This window comes from Eleutherodactylus coqui, chromosome 7 (genome assembly GCF_035609145.1).
Source record: "Eleutherodactylus coqui strain aEleCoq1 chromosome 7, aEleCoq1.hap1, whole genome shotgun sequence".
NCBI lineage: Eukaryota > Metazoa > Chordata > Amphibia > Anura > Eleutherodactylidae > Eleutherodactylus > Eleutherodactylus coqui.
This window is the reverse complement of record NC_089843.1, coordinates 41,827,042-41,850,124: the sequence shown is the minus strand read 5'-3', so window position 1 is coordinate 41,850,124 and position 23,083 is coordinate 41,827,042. Positions and strand designations below refer to the sequence as shown.

General features: G+C 40.9%; 1 protein-coding gene across 2 annotated transcripts in view; it reads right to left on the bottom strand.

The window, feature by feature from the left end:
* Positions 1–23,083, bottom strand: part of CTNNA2 (catenin alpha 2) — a 2,255,723-nt gene that overhangs the window by 41,391 nt on the left and 2,191,249 nt on the right. The gene's annotated exons all lie outside the window — the stretch shown is intronic.

Here is a 23,083-nt window from a genome sequence, read left to right as displayed (position 1 = left end):
CCGTGGACATGAGGTCTAAAAGGTTATGGAGGGTTTTCTTTCTACTAGGAACATTCTGCAAGCAATAAATTAGCTGCTGCTTGCAAGTGGAAGACAGAGGGCAGTGTCAGAGGGCAGTAGGAGCAGGATCATAGAGCCTGTGTGTGAAGGCCCTATTTTGATAACAGTGGATGCTGAGCGAAGGAACCAGAGATTGTTTAGTGCTGACTGCCTGGAGCTCGAGACGGGAAAGTAGCCGTACTATTACACCAACCGAGTGAGACATCTGCACTGCGATCAGAATCAAAGAGGACAACTGGTTGGAATTGCAACCTAAGGCAACCCGGGTCAGTGGAAATGGTGATTCCTGCACAACACAACTGTAAGTGAGGCAGGCCTCAACTCCAATACTAGGTGTGCACACCGTAGGGGCATAGCAACCAACAGGCCTATTGCATAAAAGAGCATTACCCCAAATAAAGTTGACTGTTGAGCAAAATGCATTGCTTATGATGACATACTATGATGTATGTACATATGATTACATACTACGATGGGCCCCTTTAATAGGTCCATACCAGGTATGTCCCTGTCTGTGCCTCTATATGCACACCTGGTTTCTTCCACACTGGACTACAGAAAAACAATACACCATATTTTTCTGGCCCTCCAAAAGGCACAAAATAAATATTGCTAGTACTTTATCCTTTCATATTAATCCTCATCCCTATACGGTGAAAAATGTGCGAGAAGCCCAAGCTGTAACAGGAAGGCCTTCACTTGGAAGTTGTAGCTGCATTGCCACTGAGACCTGCCTGCCCATCCAGGACCAAGCTCCCTGTGGAACCCTTATCCAAGCCTTCATGTCCTGCACCCTGTGATCACAATTCAGCCGGCACCGGAGTGCTTATATGGACTTCATTTATTGTAGCTGACTTTCTGACCTGTATAATAAGATCATCTCAGGTACCATCCTACAATCCATATACATATTTGTTAGCTTTACCAGACTACAGGGAACCTCCCTGACACTTATTAGGTCTCCAGTTGAGTGACTCTATAGAAAATTAATGTTCTTCACCCATTTCTTCGCACTATTATACGTTATGGACCTTCTCATACTCTTTAGACTGTGGCTTATATGTGGTCTAGGCTATCATGCTGTCTCCACACCGTAGGAGGTTGAAGGATTCGAATGGTATACTCTTCCATCTATACTGCCCTTCCTCCCTAATTTGGCATCTTACTTGTTGTATATTATGTTGCCTTTGTTCTTGCAGAACCGTTTTCTATCCTTTGAACATGTTTTCTGATGTTTGTGTTTACACAGTGAGTGACTCCACTATGATACCCACTACCTCTGACATACTGTTTCATAGCTAATCTCGATGTGCATTATATGTGCTACCGGATGAATACACAGCATCTTTAATTAAGCAAAATGTGTAGAATTATATCGCACAATGAACAGAGATTCAATTCCACGGCCAAGCGTAAAAAAGCCTTTCTCGATTATAACACATTATCCCCCACTGTAATATGTATACAAAAACCTCACTTCACCAAAACCTCCTTTCCTACATTTGTCCATTATAGGTATTCCAGGATATATAGGGCCTCTTTCCTTTTTTCGTTGTAACTGACGGACCCCGAGGGCCATTATATAATTATAGAAGGTATCTTTTATGATAAGAAAATCTGTTTTGTTGACTTTTATGCCCCAACCACTGACCTCATTCCCCTTTTTACCAGTGTGTGTGTAACCACTGACCCCATTCCCCCTTTTTTACCGATGTGTGTGCACTGCTTGAGAATTTACAATATGATCATCTGATTTGGTATGTCGATTTTGAATTTTATAGTAAATGACCAGTTGGATAAATCTTATATGGCCCCTCTATGGCAAACAGGAACCCCACAGCGCTCTATTATGTCTCACTTTAAAGCCCTTCCTAGCTGATGCCAGGAGGGAACATAACGGGGCTATTCATATTTTCCCCCTCCCACCACCATTATACTAGAATTGATTGGATACTTATTAACACCTCCGCCTCTTACAGTTTGCTTTATGCTCATTATGTGCATTGTTCATGGTCAGATCACGACTTAGTCTTGGTAGAGTTTATTTTGAAGATCATCACACACTCTTCCATTTCAGTGGTGGCTAAACAAATCCTTAATTACTAATCCCACTACTCAACCGCAGATTTCTGAGGACCTTTCTACTTATTTCAGAGAGAATAGCGTTGAAGATGTTGATTCAAGCCTGATCTGGAGCGCTCATAAGGCCTTTATTAGGGGTAAGCTCATTAATATAGCTTCTAAAACCAAGACAGAGCGTGTCAGAATCGAAATGATGCTAGAAGCCAAGCTTACTAAATTAGTCACTGCTCATCAGTGTAACCCCCCCCCCCCCCCTTGTATCTTTACAAAGCTATCATGGATACTAAATTTCAGTTGAGAGTTATTCTATCTGAGCGAAAGAAAAGTGCTTTGAGATGGACCAAAGCCACCTACTATAAATGGCCCAATAAACCGGATAAGTTATTAGCACAAATGTTAAGGAATAGGCAGAGGATCAATCAAGTGCACAGTATTCGGTTTAGGCCTGGACTTTCCTCCTCTCATCCATCAAAAATTTACAAGGCATTTCGCAATTTTTACAATTCCCTCTATATAGAACCCAATGTAGCTCGTATCTCTTTATCTGTTTGATCGATACAGTTCACCTTCCCATTTTATTGCAAGAAGTTAGGTCTCTTCTCAATCAAACTATTTCTGGGGAAGATGTGGAAGAATCTGTTAAACAGTTTAAGCTAGGTTTTACTATAAAAATTTTCTTTCCATTCTATCTCCCCATATTGTTAACTACTGCAGTAATATTCTCAGTGGACCCTCCATGCCTTCTGACTTTCTAGATTCCATGATTACAGTTTTCCCAAAACAAAATAACGACCCTTCTCATTCAGATAACTCTTGCCTCATTTCCCTTAGTAATATAGATACTAAAATTCTTACATCAATATTGGCGTCACGTTTGAATACCCTCTTACCTAGTCTGATCCACTCAGATCAAGACGGATTTGTACCAGGCCGCCAGGCTCCTGATTATATCCGCCAAGTATTAGACATAATACACTGGGCTAATACTACTTCCACACCAATCTCTCTATTATCATTAGATATTGAAAAAAGCATTCAAGAGCATTCCTTAGGCATATGCTTACAATATTACATAGAATGGGATTCCAGGGGTCCTTTCTGCAGGCCCTCCAGGTTGCATATTCCTCTTTGGTTGCTTATCGTATACTTGCATCTGTGACACCTAGTTTTATTGTTATTGGGTGAGTTACTACCTTTTTTTGCCCTTTCTGATGGAGTCTTTGGGAATTCTTATCCAACAGAGTCTAGATGTAATGTGTATTTCCATTAGCTCTACAACATACAAGGTAAATTTGTTTACTGATGACTTATTAGTTACTTTAAAGGGGTTGTCCCGCGAAACAAAGTTGGGGTATACACTTCTGTATGGCCATATTAATGCACTTTGTAATGTACATCGTGCATTAATTATGAGCCATACAGAAGTTATTCACTTACCTGCTCCGTTGCTAGCGTCCTCGTCTCCATGGTGCCGTCTAATTTTCAGCGTCTAATCACCCGATTAGACGCGCTTGCGCAGTCCGGTCTTCTCCCTTCTGAATGGGGCCGCTCGTGCCAGAGAGCTGCTCCTCATAGCTCCGCCCCGTCACGTGTGCCGATTCCAGCCAATCAGGAGGCTGGAATCAGCAATGGACCGCACAGAAGACCTGCGGTCCACCGAGGGTGAAGATCCCGGCGGCCATCTTCGCAAGGTAAGTAAGAAGTCACTGGAGCGCGGGGATTCGGGTAAGTACTATCCGTTTTTTTTTTTAAACCCCTGCATCGGGTTTGTCTCGCGCCGAACGGGGGGGCTATTGAAAAAAATAAAAAAACGTTTCGGCGCGGGACAACCCCTTTAACTAAACCCCTTACTTCTGTTCCAATCTTTTTAGTATTTTAGATACATTTTCTCATTCATCAGTTATTAAAATGAATCAGACAAAATCTGAAATCTTATTTTGTAAAACTCCACTTCAAACGCAGAAACGTATTGCCAACTTTGGATTTCAGTCCCCAGTTTAATATATACCATACTTAGGGATCTGTCTCCCAGGCTTGATAGAAAAGTTATATTTCTTGAATTAGCTAAAGCTCTATAGAGCTATCAAAATTGGTATTCATACTTGGAATTACCTGCATCTGTCCTGGATAGGAAGGATTAATGCTGTTAAAATGGTTAGACTTCCTCGCTTATTATATCTCTTTCGCACCCTTTCCCATTTCCCGTCCCCGTTTGAGATTTAACGTCTTTACAAAAGAAGGTGTTTCATTTTATTTAGAATCATTGACATCTACGTAATCCGAAAGAGATCATGCATTTACATAAGAGTTGGTGGTCTATCTGTATCGAATTTTCTGAAATGTTATAGAGCTGTGTGCATTGCTCAGCTGACTTTAGTTAATGCCTCATCTGGTTTACCCCAATGGGTCTGATTAGAATCGGATCTCATCACTCTGTATTCCATACTATCCAATATTTGTTTCTTTCCTCTGCTTTACTTACTTTATATTTGTTGGATCTTTGGAGAGCCTTGTGATTCAAATACAGCTTCCAGTCTAAAATATTACTGGTAATACCGATATTCACTGATCCATTATTATGACTAATAACTTTACTTGGTGGTAGACTATGGATCTCACAAAAGTGCAGAACTTTGTAGCTAGAAATATGCTTATGTCTGTAACTGACTTTAAGACTCAATTTCAGCCCACAGTCTCGGATACATTCATCAGATTTTCTTATCGTGGGATCTCTGGAAACTCAAGGGGAGTCCATTTCCTATTCGATGTTGAAGTCTTTGGCTAGAATTGTAGTAAACTCAACAGGCTGGGGAGATACTACCGCCTTCGTAAAGCCCACTTACTTTAAAAAAAGTGACATAAAGGGTATAAAGGGACCAATACTTTAATACCAGGAAGTTGCCGTAATGTTCTAAATACATTTCCTCGTATATGTTTAAACTCTTAATGCTACAGGACGTATAGTTATGTCCTACAGGTTCGTGGGTGTGTATGGAGGGGGATCGTGGGTCGATCCCACTCTATACAATGCGTGTGCCAGCTGTTTCTTACAGCCGACACCTGCCCACAGCAGCTCCTTGGAGCAGCTAATCCTTTAAATGCTGCAGTAATTTCTGACAGCAGCATTTAAATGCCCCGATCAATGTTCAGGGGTCCCGCATGGCCCCCCGCAATTAGATCGCAGGTTGCAATGTGGTTGCCATGGCAGCTGGGGGCATTCTGAAAGGCCCCAGGGCTGCCATTGCAGATTGCCTATCAAGCAATACCTGTGGCATGGCTTGATAGACTGCCTGTCAGATTGTGGTATAATGAAGTGCTATGGCATTAGATCATTCTGCAGGAGAGATCAAAGCATCGCAATTTCTTGTCCCCTCTGAGGGCTAAAAAAATGTAAAAATTAGTTTGAAAAGTTTTACTAATTTATTTTAAAAAATAAAAGATAATAAAAGTAAAACCTTTTGCCATATTTATAATAAAATAATCTAAATAATACAACAAAAAACATATTTGGTATTGCTGTGTCCGTAAAAGTCCGATCTATCAAAGTAATGCTGTATTTACCGCACAAGGTGAACGTCGTCAGAGAAAAAAAAATAAACATCAGAATTCAATTTTTTGGTCACCCCATCGCTACGGAAAAATGTCACAAAAAGTGATTAAAAAGACAAACGTATTTCAAAATGGTACCAAACGAAACTACAGGTCGTCCTGCTAAAACCGAGCCCTTGCACAACTATGTCAACGGAAAGGTAACAACGTTATGGCTGTCAGAAGAGGGCGGCAGGAAATAACTTTTAAAAATGAAATATTTTTGAAAAAAATAAAAGTAGTAGAGCAAAAGAAAAACTGCATAAATTTGGTATCGTAGTAGCCATATTGACCCATAGAATAAAGTTATTTGGCCAGAGCAACTGCCTTTCCACTCTGGCTGTTAGATACATCTCCTAAATGGGAGAGGGGCGCTCCTATATGACCTCCATAAGCCCAAATAAAGGCATTCTCTTCATAGGACAAACCCTTTAGAAACATGTAAATGTATTGCATTGCAAGCTAGAATCCTCCCTGTGCGATTGCTCATCGGAGCTCTTATGCATTCATCAAAGCCACCTGTAGAATTTTTGAAAGACACCAAATGTACAAGGTCACCCGTTATCATTGACAAAATGACAGCGGATTGATAAAAGGCTAAGCTGGGCATCCGAGCATCTGCACCCAGAAACACCAGATTAGGAGGCAGCGCTACAGACGGCACTGTCCTTGATGACAGAACACTTCTGGGACATGTTTTTGTGCTGCATAGTTAGCATACATTAGAATAAAGCCATGGTACATAATCATCAGTGGCGGATCGATCCGCCTGACAACCTATTGTTGGAATGGCTAAAGCAGTTCCAGAAAGAAGTGAGAGAGGTGCAGCATAAAGAATGAGATGAGTAAAGCCAGTCGTAATGGATATTAACACCAACAATGCTGGAATCCTTCCTACGGTAAGGCTCTATGTATACTGGCGAGGATGATGTCAATCTGAGAAACTCGGACTGATATCACACTCCTAAACCCACGATTTTGCTGCCGTGTTTTGCGAGAAAACATGCAATTTTCCCATACATGTTCTTTCAATAGGAAAATGTAAAAATCACATTGCAATCGCATGAAACTCACATATACTCTACATGCAAGGGCCATGCAAATGTGATTTTTTTATTCGCCCATAGGAAATAATGGAGGAGTTTTCTGCAGAATCAATGAAAAATAGCACAAGATACAATTTTTCAACTGCAAGAGAAAAATCGTGCATGTAAATCGACCCATTGAGAAAATAATGGGTTTTATTGCAGCACACAAAAATCGCACGAGAAAATTGCCAGTGTGAATATGGCCTAAGGGCTCATGTCCACGGGGAAAAGAAGAATTAAAATCCGCAGCGGATTTTAACTCTTCTCCCGCGAGCGGATCCGCACCCCATAGGGATGCATTGACCACCCGCGGGTAGATAAATACCCGCGGATCGTCAATAAAAGTGATTTAAAAAAAAATAGAGCATGAAAAAATCTGGACCATGCTCCATTTTCATGCGGGTCTCCCGCGGGGACGGCTCCCGCGGGCTTCTATTGAAGCCTATGGAAGCCGTCCGGATCCGCGGGACACAAAAATCACATTTTACTTACCCGCTCCGGTTCTTCTCTTCGGCGCCGCGCCATCCTCTCTCAGCCGCGGCCGGATCATTTTGCTTCGGCCCGGCGCATGCGCGGGGCACGTCACCGACGTCATCGTGCACATCCGCCGAGCCGAAGAATGAAGATCCGGCCGCGACGAGAGAAGATGACGCCGCCGTGAAGAGAAGAAACGGAGTGGATGGGAGGTGAGTTTATTGTCATTTATTTGTATTTTCAGCCCTCATGTCCCCGCGGGGCAGGAGGGACCCGCTGCAGATTCTACATATAGAATCCGTAGCGGGCCCGATTTTCCCCGTGGACATGAGGCCTAAGTTATGTAAAAATTAGAGATGAGCGAACGTACTCGTCCGATGCTCGGGCGAATATTAGGGTGTTCGGGATGTTCGTTATTCGTAACGAACACCACACGATGTTCGGATGTTCGGGTTACTTTAACTTTCTTCCCTGAGAAATCTTTTCTATATGCGCTCAATGGGGCCGGCGGCAGCAGCGCCAACCCCATTGAGAACATATAGAAGACAAATCCTTCTTCTCTGCCACAGCTGTAACAGCTGTGACAGAGAAGAACGATGTTTGCCCATTGAATTCAATGGAACCGGCAATACAGCCGACTCCACTGAATGCAATGGGCTGCCGGCGATCGCGGGATGAATTGTCGGAAAGGGGTTAAATATATAAGCCCTTCCCTGCAATTCATCCAGAAATGTGTAAAAATAAAAAAAATATATATACTCACCTGGTGCCGGCAGACGGAGTTCAGTGCGGCAGGCTGCAGTTCTCCTGAACTGCTCTGAACAGCTGTGAGTAGTATTCAGCAGTCGGGGATTTAAAATCCCCGCCTGCTGAATAAGATGCCTCTGAATGGTCACAGCCTGACCAATCAGAGGCCAGCCCTCACTCACACCCATTCATGAATTCATGAATGGGTGAGTGAGGGCTGCCTCTGATTGGCTCAGGGGCAGGGGGGGGGGGGGTCTCACTCTTGCCGCTATTGTGGCTTAATAGTGGGACCTGTGAACTTGAGATGCAGCCCAACATGTAGCCCCTCGCCTGCCCTATCCGTTTCTGTGTCGTTCCCATCATTTTCTTGAATTGCCAAGATTTTCACACATGAAAACCTTAGCGAGCATCGGCGAAATACAAAAATGTTCCGGTCGCCCATTGACTTCAATGGGGTTCGTTATTCGAAACGAACACCCGAACATCGCGGGAACCCGAACATTTTGGTGTTCGCTCATCTTTAGTAAAAATAGATGACTATAACTTCCATGAAACTTTAGGATAGATCTTGGATCTCATGTGATAGTAACACAATTGCACTGAAGCACAATGGGGCGAAAAACAGAAAAAGAAATAATATTGGTGCGCTGATATGACAGTGCAGCTTATCAGCTCTGTGAAGAAAGTGAATAAGCAGGGAATGCTAGATTTGCTTAAAAGTTGTTATAATTTGTGGTCGCTTTCGCCATCTTGCCTTGCCCGTCTGTAGCCTGCGCCATGCTCTGGCCTTCAGTTACTCTCACACCCGCAGTCTTAACCCGTTTAGCACCAGCCACAGTAAATTTACGGCAGCTGGTCCTGGGCTTAGAGCACCGCCGATAGTAAAAATACAGCGGTGCTCTAAGTTTCCTGCCTCTGCAATCAGTCTGGGGCAGGAACGGGTTATCAGCTGTTAGTGACAGCTGATAACCCAGAGCAGAAGGCAGGCAGGGTTTTTAACCCTTCCTGCCTCCTGCTTCCCCGATATACAGAGCTCAATGAGCACTGTATGGGGAAAGTGAAAGTAAGATGTTCTTTCACTACGGGAGCCTTGGGGGGTCATGTGACCTCCTGGGATTCCCTGCTACTGCAGAGCTGGAGGGTCAGACTAGACCCTGGCAGCTCTGCAGGTGACTAATGTCACCACAGGGGTTGCATCCCCTGTAACTAGGGCTCCTATGGACGCCCCAGCTACAATGGGAAAGTGTCAAATAAAGAAGAAAAAAAAATGAATGTCCCCCAGAGGTCTTGTATGACGTCATGGGGGACATAGATAGCAAAATACACAATTACATACATAAGTAAAACAAAACAACAGAATAAAACAACAATATATACATAAGAAAGAGAATAACACAAAGCAGACGCCAACAAAAACCGTCGCTGTATGCGCCCTATAAACCAAAACCATACATACTATATATCAAAATGTCCGAAATAAATAGAGGAACCCATTTCCATACTTTATTTTAGTGTAAATATTAAAATAATTTTTTAAAAAAAGTAAAAAAAAACGATTTTTTTTTAGCTTTTTACCCCCAATAAAACTAAAAAACGGTAAAAAAAAGTTAGTGAAAAATATATAAAAAAATACTCCTATATGTCATGGAAAAAAAAAAACGCAGCAAAAATACAGGTACAAATGTACAAAACAGCTTGGTCTTTAAGGGGTTAAAGCACCATCACACATCCTGAAAATCTGCCCCTCCCCAATCACTTACCACCGCTGCCTATATCAAGCCTAAGCCTTTGGTCTTCTAAATCCAGCTAGAAACGCTAGTTGTTTGTTCTGATTTCCACCTGTCACTCCATTTATTACAACACTGCTCATACTCCCTGTCACTAGCAGCCAGCAAAGAAGCATCGCTGGAGTTAGCTATCCATCGGATGCCTCCCGCTGCCTTTCCCAGGTACCATCCGGCTCTGAATTCTCCTTCAGCAGGAGCGGGCAGACAACCCAAGGAGCCGCATTTCAAATGGTCGTCCTGTGGGTAAGCCTTGTGCTCTCCAGTGTTGAATGACCCATCGCCCCATAGCATACTATGGAATAGGATATAGGCTGCACAAGCTCCCAGACTCTTCCACACTTGTCTGCCTGGATTGAAGACTATTCCACAGAGGTTATTTATGTGATTTCAGAGATTTCATAACTTTTTAGCGTTATCATAAGCAGACTTCTCCATAAGATTCCTCCAAGGTTCTTTCTTCTTTGTCTCTAGTAAAATATATAATACTTCACCATTCTAACTTCTCCATTTGAAGAGTCCTGTCCATAAGAACCCCATCAGAAACCACTGCTGCCATTGCATGGGACTCCAAATTTGGACCTTGAGATCAAAGTTAGCAACATTAATCCCTCCACGTATTTTAACCACAAAAGTTTCTTAATTAGCATGAAATTTGTTTTAGTGTTTTCTGTTGTCTATAATCTCAGTGCGTCCCGTAGTCAAGTGTGTCTTAGGCCTTAGCTGTCATTCAATAGCTGAGAGCTGCCCCTGATTGGTCCCTGCGCTCAGCCAATCAGAGGCAGCACTCACTCACCCATTCATGAATTCATGAATGGGTGAGTGAGAGCTGCCTCTGATTGGTGAGGGCTGTGACCAATCAGAGGCAGCCCATTCAGCAGGCGGGGATTTTAAATCCCCGCCTGCTGAATACTACACAGAGCAGTTCAGGAGAACTGCCGGCCGGCCGGCCACGGCTGAACTCCGGCTGCAGGGACAAGGTGAGTATATATATTTTTTTTATTTTTACACATTTTTGGATGGTTTTCAGGGAAGGGCTTATATGTTTACGCCCTTCCCGAAAATTCATCCCACGCTCGCCAGCAGCCCATTACTTTCAATGGAGCCGGCTGTATTGCCGGCTCCATTGAATTTCAAAGGGCGGACAACGCTCCTTTGATCGGGCCCGTTTCGCCGAAAACGCTGCTAGCTGCAGATTTTTCGGCGAATCGTCAGCCCCGGTCACGCGATTTGTGGATGCGCATCCGTCATGTGATCCGCAAATCGCGGCAAAAAACGGTCGTCTGACCGAGGCCTTATAGTGTGAAAAATCCGATAACTTGTGTGCTCTATAAAGGTAATATGAGTCCCCATCTAGGTATGAACCTTCTAGAATTTCTAAAAGACAATATATTTATTTGAACTGTCATCTATATATAATAATTGCAGACACTGATATGTGACAACATATAACTTTGGTCCATATAGAATGTGTTCTAATGCACTCACACACTAGTCACTATATAAAGTACGCTTTTAAGCTCTGCAGATCTTCATAACTTTTTTGTTCCTCAGTCAAAATAACTATATCTTGGAAAGTTTTATGCAAAATAGCGAGCTTTAATCGACTCATTAGTGTATCCCTTCTAATTACACCTATTTTGTCCTTTAAATCATCAATGAGCGCCTCACCGTGATGTGTCAGCCATCTTTTCTCTTCTGCTACTTTGATGCCTTTCATCAGACTTACTGTAAATTGCCTTAATCTTCCCTTCTATTAGGGACCTCTCTTACCATTTTCCTTACTTTTTTTCCTTCTGTTCTCCACTTTCTTTGTCACTTTAAAAGTAGATTTTTGGCCTTTGATAAGGTCATTGACTGTTCCGCACAGAATACTTACAGTATATTTTAATGGTCCATTAAAGCTCGCCTATTGTGCCTTGCTGCTTAAATAACCTTTGATGGCAATAGCTTCAGGTAGAACAGAAGGAACAAAAAAAGGTAACTTCCCTCATATTTCTAAGTAATTGTCGGCTGATAATTACTTCTGAGGTTCATCTAATCATTTTAACACTTGTATTTGTTATTAGATAAGTTACCAGAAAGGAATAAGCCAATGCAAATAGCCTGTTGGCTGCTACTGCCGCTCCTGTAATTGGAACAGAAAACGTGTTCTTCTCAAGTGGAAAAAAAAAGAGCTTTATAGGATTATCACAACCAGTACAGAACATTTGGTAATGCATTAATTGTAAAGCTTCAGAGAATCGTAACACTCTTATTCAGGCCTTAGTTGTCGCAAAGCTAATGATAATAATAAAAATGTAAAAATTCCAAAAAAAATCTGTCTTTTTTTTGCTATAAAAGGCTTCTTAATAAGGCAGACCCTTTTCATGTAGCCTATTAGGACATGCGTCCGTAGAAGAGGCTGTCCCGCTTAAGCCAGGACTGAACATTCTTCTATGAGCTAGAATGCTGTCTCGGTGGACTCAAATCCCGCCACATATTACATTGATGGCTATTTATATGACTGACCGCCAGATATCCCTACAATGCGTTCCAAGGATGGCTATTCATCTCAATGGCCACCATAAATTCCAACATCTCCGGGAAAATCTCTGTCTGGGGGTAGCTTCCCCTGGCAAAACTCACTGTTTGCCAGGGGCTGCTGTAAGGTGATTGAGGAGCACACTTGCTCCTCCACTGAAGGATACAAGTGGCCATGTCACTCCGTCAGGGGCTCTGACAAGCACCAGAACAAAGCCCCATTCACTTACCATGTTGCAGACTTTCCAGTAGCTGGTATCGGAGCTCTACATTTGTCTGTCACTGCTGAGCCATTCCATACAACCCACCTGGTTATTACAAATTGGCATAGTTGGTAGGATGGCACACCAAGTGGCAGGCAGAGTGCAGCAGCAAGAAACCCACATGAACTTTGATGAGAATTGCCAAGAATTGTTGAGGATGGTAACAGCAAAATAGAGGGGGAATTGCTCCTCCACTGAAGGATATGAGCATTCAAACTGCTCCAATGAGTGCTCTAACAAGCATCAGATGCATGCCTTGCCCCCTCATCATGACGCAGTGGCTCCAGTGGTTTAAAGAGAGCTTTACCTCCATTTGTAACTGTTCCCCATTCCACACATCCTAACTGCTTGTTGCAATGCTCCAAAGTAAAGGGGTTGTCCTCGAAAGATAATTCCTTTAATGGAGCAATCCATCTATATAATGATCACCTGGCCAGAGCATTAGTGATAATTGTACGCTTAGTGTGGATCTGAACTTTGGAACTCACACCAATCACTAAAAGTGCTTTTACACGAGCCGATAAATGTTCGGATTCCTGCAAGCCAGTGAGAATCTTGACAATTATTGTTTAGTGTAAATGCATCCATGGGCTGAATGACAAACAAGAAGTAGTTCACTTCTCACTCGTCATTCAGTTTCTGCATGCAGAAAACCGAACAATGAATTAGCCTGTACAAACAGGCGATCGTTCACTTACTGTGAATGCTGTGAATGGAAGCGGGTGCGCCAGAATGATCCCCAGCCTACTAGACCCCCCATTTATGGATGATAATCGTTCCTGTGTAAAAGCACAGGAATGATTATCATTGGGATGACCTGTTTGGCATCTTGTGCCCTACAGGCCATCCTGTGTAAAAGCACCTTAAAATGTGGAACCCCAGTCCTCTGTCCCGTTCCAGTTATGCCTCTGATGGGAGATACTCTGGCCTGTACTGCCTATCCCAGCATGACTCCGATGAGGGGAACTTGTATGGTGTGGAGGCCAAGTAACTGTATGGGAAGTCTAAAGATTGCTTATTAAAAATGTGCTTCTCTTGGCGCCGTCCATCCACCAGCCTGTAACTCAGCACAACATAGGGAATAATCCAAGGCACTGGTGGTATTAAATAAAATATTAGTTTTAGTTCATCTCATCTTTTAAAAAGCGCAACGTTTCCACCACAATGGGCCTTTCTGCAGCTAAAAAATAAGACAAGTGGAGACCGCACCTATCTGCTGAATTGGGTTCCCAGCCCCTATTGCTCCCAACTTCCATTCTAGAGATAGGTGCAGGTCCCTCAGATGAGACCCAAATCTATGGGATATTTATGGAATACTATGTGTGTGTCCTCTCTTGTCTGTGCATATGTCCTCCAGCCCTGCAGCTTTAATAGTCTATTCATTAATCAGTAGGGTTGAGAAAGCTTTTCAAGAGTTCAGTTAGGCCAGTTTGCCAAATTTGGGCAAGAAGGTTGGCTTGGTCAAAATTAGGTTGAACTGAACCCGAATTTCACCAATACTCCTAAAGCGGATGTATAACATGAAGGAGCAAAATAAGAGGAAAGAAGGAAGAAGACAGGAAGAAGGAATGAAGAAAGAAGGAAGGAGAGGAAGAAGGACAATAGGAAGAAGAAGAATGGCAATAGGAAGAAGAAGAAGGACAATAGGAAGAAGAAGAAGAGGACAATAGGAAGAAGAAGAATAAGGACAATAGGAAGAAGAAGAATAAGGACAATAGGAAGAAGGAGAAGAAGAATAAGGACAATAGGAAGAAGGAGAAGAAGAATAAGGACAATAGGAAGAAGAAGAATAAGGACAATAGGAAGAAGGAGAAGAAGAAGAGGAACAAGAAGGAGAAGGAGAAGAAGAAGAGACATTTTAGTGGGTTTGGCTGAGATGAACCGCTATGATGTCTTCATTCTGAAATAGCATAGGTAAATCTGGAATGTAACTGTTTCTTATGTGCATCTACTTCCCTCTGCAGGATTGCCAGCAAATTTATGGAGAACCCATAAATAGTAATTTTTGCACATTAAAAACTAATCTTTTCTGCAATATTACGCTTTGCTACTTCAGCTTTCACAATGATTGTGATCAGTACATGATTCTGCTACTAGAACTGCAATCTATGAGGCTCCCGGGGAGACCTCAGTACTTCCTAATTGTACACATACGAGTGAGATGTACAAATAACACGGGATGTAAATTAGAATGATCAATATATGAGGTCAGTTTGGATGGACGCTTATTTATACCGGGATCTAAAAGGAATCATGTGCCCAGTTTCCTAATTACATTCTAGTAAATACTGGAGACTTGAGGAAGCTCATCTGTCTCCTGTATGTCAAAGTGAGTCCTGGGCTGCGGGCTGAGGGCTACAGCACAGCTTGACATCGCAGGCGGTCAATGCACTTACTTCCTTTATAGACAGAAAATGAAACAAAATCTCCTGCTGTTCCTTGACAAACCGACAGCATGGCATCTTCTTAGCAGATAGGAAGACTTGGATTTTACAATCAATAACTTCACTTTTATTTGATATTTTGCAGTAATTTAGATTACTTTTTGGACTGAAGAAATAACATAAAAGTTAAAGAGGTTATTTGATTTGGAAACCTCATTTTCAAATACTCTATTATGGCAATCTAGGTTAAAGAGGATCTGTCATACCATCGAAAAGCATCCGGTCTTATTAACAGTCATTGGCGCCGCTGCATGGATGGCAACCCCAATTTTTTTCACTAGCATTCCTCCACTCCCACATATTGAGATTGCTTCTTTCTTACCCCATATGCAAATGAGAGCTGAATGTGTCAATGGGGTGGACATTGGCATTCCAATACAAAATAGAGTGTACCTTTCATCTTGGACATTATCCAATATGTGTGGACAGTATCAGAATGGCTATCAGAGTGACAGAGGTTACGTCTCATGAGATGTAACCTCTGTCATGAGATCATGTAGTCCGTTATAGACCATTAATCTGCCCCCTGGGACCGATATGAATGCTGATAAAGGGACCAGACTAAAGTTGAGAGAGACACCACCCGGGGACAGAGTAGAGTAGAGACGAATGCCAAGCTGGCAACTACTCTGACAATTCTGACAATGCTGATTGGACAGTGTCAGAGCTGAAAATATAGTCTTTGTATTGGAGCACCGATATCCACCCCATTGACACATTAAAGGGGTTGTCCCGAGGCAGCAAGTGGGTCTATACACTTCTGTATGGCCATAATAATGCACTTTGTAATGTACATTGTGCATTAATTATGAGCCATACAGAAGTTATAAAAAGTTTTATACTTACCTGCTCCGTTGCTGGCGTCCTCGTCTCCATGGTGCCGACTAATTTTCGCCCTCCGATGGCCAAATTAGCCGCGCTTGCGCAGTCCGGGTCTTCTCCTCTTCTCTATGGGGCTCCGTGTAGCTCCGTGTAGCTCCGCCCCGTCACGTGCCGATTCCAGCCAATCAGGAGGCTGGAATCGGCAATGGACCGCACAGAAGCCCTGCGGTCCATGAAGACAGAGGATCCCGGCGGCCATCTTCAGCAGGTGAGTATGAAGACGCCGGACCGCCGGGATTCAGGTAAGCGCTGTGCGGGTGGTTTTTTTAACCCCTGCATCGGGGTTGTCTCGCGCCGAACGGGGGGGGGGGTTTAAAAAAAAAAAAAACCCGTTTCGGCGCGGGACATCTCCTTTAAGGCCTGATTTGCATACTGGACATGGAATCAAGTGGCATCATTATCTGAGCAACAAGGGCAGTTAAAAAAAAGGGGGCTACCATCAGTGCAGAAGTGCTCAGAGGCTGGTAATGAGACCTGAAGTTTTTTTTAGGACTTGACAGGTCTTTTTTAAAAGGGTTTTCCACTTTAGACAATCCCTTTTTGTTAAAAGGGGTCTAGTCACAAAAGCTGATCGCAAGGTTTTCAACTGTTGGGACCCATTGTGTTCAGTTGTGATCTATAATGGTATGAAGCAGTAACTGTTCAATTCCCCAACAGTGCCTCACCAGGGGAAAAGAAGAATTACACATTTCCCATTTAAATCAATAACCTCTATATATAATGCAAGGATAGTCTTCGAAAGTGAAATGCTAGCTTTTTGGATGGGAAATCTCAGTGTTTTTCAAAGTTGAGAGTAGCCAGCAACTGCCACAAATATCTAAACCATTAAAAAACACACCTAGTTTGTAAAAGTCTAAAATGATTAAAATATCACAATATTTATCCTACATGGTGAACAATATAAACAAAGTACAAGATGCTGAAATTGTGGGGGGTTCCTATGGCAGTTCTTAAAAAAAAAAAACAGAATAAAAAGTCATCAAAAAGATCTATGCAGTCCAAAATGGTACTAATAAAAACTACAGCTCACCATGCAAAAAATGAGCCCTTGCCCAGCCCAATCAACAAAAGGCAAAAAAAAGTAATGGGTCTCAGAATATGAGTAATGAATTTTTGTTTTCCAAAAAGTTTTTTTATTGTCTTAAAAATACTAAACCATAAAAAATTACATAAATTTGGTAGCACTGTAATCATACTCAGCCACAGAACAAAGATCATTTGCCATTTTAACTGCATCATGGACGCCCTAAAAACTAACACACTTACCAACCCCCACCTAAAAAAATTGACACAATTGCATTTTTTTTTTTTAATTTCATTGTACTTAAAAACTTTTTAAAGTACATTCTCTGGTACACTTAATAGTATACTAAAAAATATAACTCATTCCGCAAAAATCAAGCCCCCATGTAGCTATGTTGATAGAAAAATTAAAAAAAGTGATGACTTTTAATAGGTGGGGGCGAAAAAAATGAAATAAAAAAAAAAGAAAAATATCTGGTCTTGAAGGGGTTAACCTGATTGCACATTCCTGATTAAAGATGGTAAAATCCTTATATGCCGTGTTATTTCCCTAACAGCTCGGGAATAATGCCACAATTGGGCATCCCTTGAAGAGGCGCCTATATGACCTGCATTACTGAAGGTCATAGCAAATAAATAGTTGGGTTATTTACGTCTGGTCATTTAGAAGCCAAGGCCGATGTTCAGAAAAGAGTGAAATATTACACTCCCCGAAATCCTCTCTCCCAACACTTTATCTGTGTCATCCACAGTTAGATACAGATGACAAATCTAATCACGGCCCGAATAAATCAATACGCTGTTAAGCTGAGAGAACCGGGCAGCGGCCATGTTTCCCTAGGTTTGATCAGTGATCCTACAATCGTTCCATCAGCTGCTTTATTTCTATCTTATTGTACAATTTCCAGGAGTTTCCAGATAAATAATATGCTACATATACAGTATATATGAAAAAGTCCACCTTACATGCGGAATACAGATATATACGGTGGCAGAGCTGGATACAACTTGACATTGCATTCATTTTGCTCAGTTCTGCTACAGCCACATGGCGTCTTGTCTAAGTCTACTACTATGTCATTAAATGAAGCTTCCTCCGCTCGGATTGTCAGACGACGTTCTAACTAACTCAATTCCAAAAGTTCCACAACTCTATTTTCCCACTCAGACGAGTAAAAGCACTAGGAGGCCGCTCTGCGGCTTTTTGGACCCCCTCGCTATAAAGCACAGCAGAAGCCACTAGAACAATTCTTCAACTTTGAGGTCAAATCATGTATTTTTGTTAAAAAAAAAAATCATTTCATTTTCTAAAAAATTGATTTTTCATTTTATGAGAACTAGCCGCCCCGGTCTCTCCTCACGACCTTGTCTATCACAGATATCCTTTTAAGTTTAGTAATAAATGAAAGTAGTGGCAACATGACAGGACACAAGGCTATATGTGCCTATATACACCGCTCTACCAAAAGTAATTGGACAACTGAACAAGAACCAAAAGTAGTATTTACTTACATATCTTCATACTTAGAGAGGCCTGCTGTGGGAACCTTGTGCAGCCAGTCGACTCTTGGGACATCCATATCCTCAACCAACGTAGCACAGTGTTGGATGGGTAACAAGGGACGTTGTCTTGTCGGAAGTATGGCCGACCATTCTCAGAATGTTACCATATTGTCAGCAGTACATTATTATTTAGAATGTCAGGGTACACCTCCGTGTTCATGGGTCTTGTCCCTACAACTATTCATGCCATGTAAAGCATTTCGCGATCATACTGGAACCTCCACCATACTCACCGGTTGCTCAACACACTCAGGCAAAAAGCATTCCCCAGGCATCCTCCACACCCAGGTACCTCCAGCTGATGTGAAGATGGTAGCACAATTCATCACTCAATAAAACGCTCTTCCATTGCTCAACTGCCCAATGACAACGCTCCTTTCACCACTGTGAATGTGCATCTTCTGTGAGAGAACTCACCCAACATTTGCAGGATGAATGGAGGGAAATACCAGCTGAAGTGCATAAGACATTAGTTTGAAGGCATGCCACTCATAGTATCTGATGTCATTAGGGTCAAAGGAGCCCCACTAAGTATTAACATATGGAAATAAATACTATTCTTCATGAGGTGTCCTATTACTTTTGGTTTTATAGTATATTTTATATATAGAGATACGGAGGTAGCAAAAGCTCAGCTAAGAACTTTACATATAGAGATGTGGAGACTATCTGTACCCACATCAGCTAATGCTATTTGTGCTTACATCATTTACATTTAGCACCAAAAGGCTATAGAACAATATCCATGTCTACAAAATGTATACAGTATACTATATAGAAACAGACAGCTAACCATATATGTGCCTAAAACATATATATATAATGTACATAGACAGAGTGGTAACATTATCTGGGCTTTCATCATCTACATACATTGTAGGCCACTGAGACCGCCCTATTTGTGCTCAAATCATCAGTTATTTAAAGAGACAAGGAGCTAAAACTATCTGTGCCTATATCATTTACAGATAGAGACAGGGAGCCAATACTATCTCTGCCGCTAAAAGGTTTAACTAAAAATATACATTCTACCTCAAAGTAAAAATTGTATTACAGCACATTAAATGTTAGGCACAAAGACCTCTCTCTGTGCCCCTGAAATTCTAAACACCCACTACTGTATAACAGAATGGATTATGGGTAATTATTTAGTAGTAGATGACTATAGGGTTCAATCATATAATCAATCTTACTGTACTGTGCATGCTTGCTTATAATTATAGCTAGAATACGGGTAAAGGTGGGTAATGCATTAGACCATCACCCCCCCTCCTCCCCCCACCTGTGCCCCCCCCCCCCAATGGAGCATGCAATATCCACAAAGCAGTTTTTTGAAGTCCCATAACTTTAATCACAATAATCATGCCTCTTCTTTGCTAACCCCATCGCTGGTAGGAACTACTAGGAACTATTTAAGATGCATTGGATAGGAGAACACAGCAATGCTTGGGATGTAACTAATGCAGCCTCGGCAGGACCCCATCGTGCGAATTTCAGGGTAATAAGTATAATTTTCACATTTTTATCTTCTATTCAGTGGTGACTAAAAATAGTAAAAAGTCAGGAAATTGGAATTTAATTCATTATTTTGCAAGGAAAATCTGTCCCCTCATTTATAATTTTTATGGATTCGACCCCATTAAAGGTGCGCCTTCTATATAAATCTTTGCTCGCTTTCGTCCTGCTGTTTTTTCATTAAGCCGCAGCTCCGTCTCACATTAAAACACCTCGTTCATGTATCATTCAGGCATGTGAACGATTACCCAATGTCTTTCAGTTGTCAGAGTAATGAGAGTAGGAAGTGAATGAGAAATGAATGCCACTGTCTCCTGGGATGGACAGAGTGATTTTTATCATCATCACTTATACCATATAATTGTGTCTTAAATGCATCCCTCAAAAAGTTCAGCACTTTTGATAGTTCCCAGTGAAGCGCCGGGGCCTTGGCGAGTTCCCAGCCATGTGAGGAGATGGGCGAGGATTACCATTAAAAATGAATTTTCCGAAATGGCTTTTGAACTGGCATTAATATGTTATTTGCTTTTGTGCTTCTTTAATTCTTTCAGCGCTGCAGTAATTGTAATCCCTGTAGTCATTGAAAAGTCGTAAATGCTTCAAAGAACTACTCACAGTACTTATGTATTGAATGGCTGTGGTTATTGGAAGCTAAAAAACATGGATAGATAGATAGACAGATAGATATAGATAGATAGATAGAGAGAGAGAGATAGATAGATAGATAGATAGATAGATAGATAGATAGATAGATATGAGATAGGTAGATAGATAGATATGAGATAGATAGATAGATAGATAATAGATATGAGATAGATAGATATGAGATAGATAGATAGATAGATAGATAGATATGAGATAGATAGATAGATAGATAGATAGATAGATAGATAGATAGATAGATATGAGATAGATAGACAGATAGATAGATAGATAGATAGATAGATAGGAGATAGATAGATATGAGATGGATAGATAGATAGATAGATAGATAGATAGATAGATAGATAGATAGATAGATATGAGATGAATATATGGATATGAGATAGATAGATAGATAGATAGATAGATAGATAATGAGATAGATAGATATGAGATAGATAGATAGATAGATAGATATGAGATGAATATATGGATATGAGATAGATAGATAGATCTTAGATAGATAGATAGATAGATAGATAGATAGATAGATAGATAGATAGATAGATATGAGATAGATAGATAGATAGATATGCGATAGATAGGTATGAGACAGATAGATAGATATGAGATAGATAGATATAAGACAGACAGTTAGATAGATAGACAGATAGATATGAGATAGATAGATATGAGATGGATAGATAGATAGATAGATAGATAGATAGATATGAATATATAGATATGAGATAGATAGATAGATATAAGATGAATATATAGATATGAGATAGATAGATAGATATGAGATAGATAGATAGATAGATAGATAGATAGATAGATAGATAGATAGATAGATATGAGATAGATAGATAGATATGAGATAGGTAGATAGATGAATAGATATAAGATAGATAGATAGATAGATATGAGATAGATAGATAGATAGAAAAATAGATATGAGATAGATAGATATGAGATAGATAGATATGAGATAGATAGATAGATATGAGATAGATAGATAGATAGATAGATAGATAGATAGATAGATATGAGATAGATAGATAGAAAAATAGATATGAGATAGATAGATAGATAGATAGATAGATAGATAGATAGATATGAGATAGATAGATAGATAGATAGATAGATAGATAGATAGATAGATATGAGATAGATAGATAGATGATAGATAGATAGATAGATAGATAGATAGATAGATAGATAGATAGATATGAGATAGAGAGATAGATAGAAATGAGATAGATAGATATGAGATAGATAGATAGATAGATAGATAGATAGATAGATAGATAGATAGATAGATCACAAAAGTAGGCAGCACAGTACCCTAGTTATATATAAAAAAATTCAACTGTCAGCAATTAATCCTTATCCAAGGCACAATAAATATATTCCAAGAACTTTGCAGAACTCTCAGGATATATTTAATATTTTATAATGCATGGGGTTGAATCTTGAGTCTGTATTAATTTTGGAGTCAGATCTAAAGGTCTGTATTAATTATTGGCCTAATCTGGTGTCTATTAATTATGTGGTCAGTATATTAATCATGACAGCAGGAGAGCAGTGTTCTGCAGAGGCTGGAGATGGGCTGCAGAGGCAAAGACCTAAAGTCGGAGGTATAACATGAATCTCTCGAGCCCCAATGCAAAATCTGCAACAGAGTCCCTCAGTTACCTTGTGTCATTTATACTGTATACTGGTGTTTTCTTCTGTAGCAGAGGGGCTTTTGGGCTCAATTAGGCTCCAGGTCCCTGGTACAAAAGCTTCTTTTGCACCCACTATAGCTATATGCCTGGCCAATGATGTCACGGCAACAATCTGCAGTCTTTTGGGAGAAATTGCCAGGATGGTCTGGGCCAAATGGAGAATGTGAGGTGAGTCATTGGATTGAATGTTTATTCTGCCTTTATGTTTCCTTTAATATGTGTTTAAATATATATTTTTTAGAGAGTAGGGCGGGGTGTTAATTAATTTTGCTGATTGCAGGGTGGAGGTTGGTAATTTGCCTAATATGCCTGTAGCGCCTTGTCCTGGCCCTGATGAGACAACCACTCTAATTGGACCAGAACTCTTCAAATTACTGGAACCACAATCATATATTGGGAATACTACAAACAACATAGGTATCACTGCAATACTATCCCCTTTAAAAACATACTTTACCAATTACTTTAAAAAACCCATATAACTAAAATCAACATTGGTACTCAATTAAAGTATATGCATCCATCAATATCTCAGGTTAAATCAGGTAAACTATCTAAATAGTGTTTTATTAAACATGCTGGTTTAACAGCCATAAACCAATATGGCGCCTTTAATTCTCAGAGCACTGAATTATCAGCCAGATACATACATCAGGTAGATCAAATCACCATATT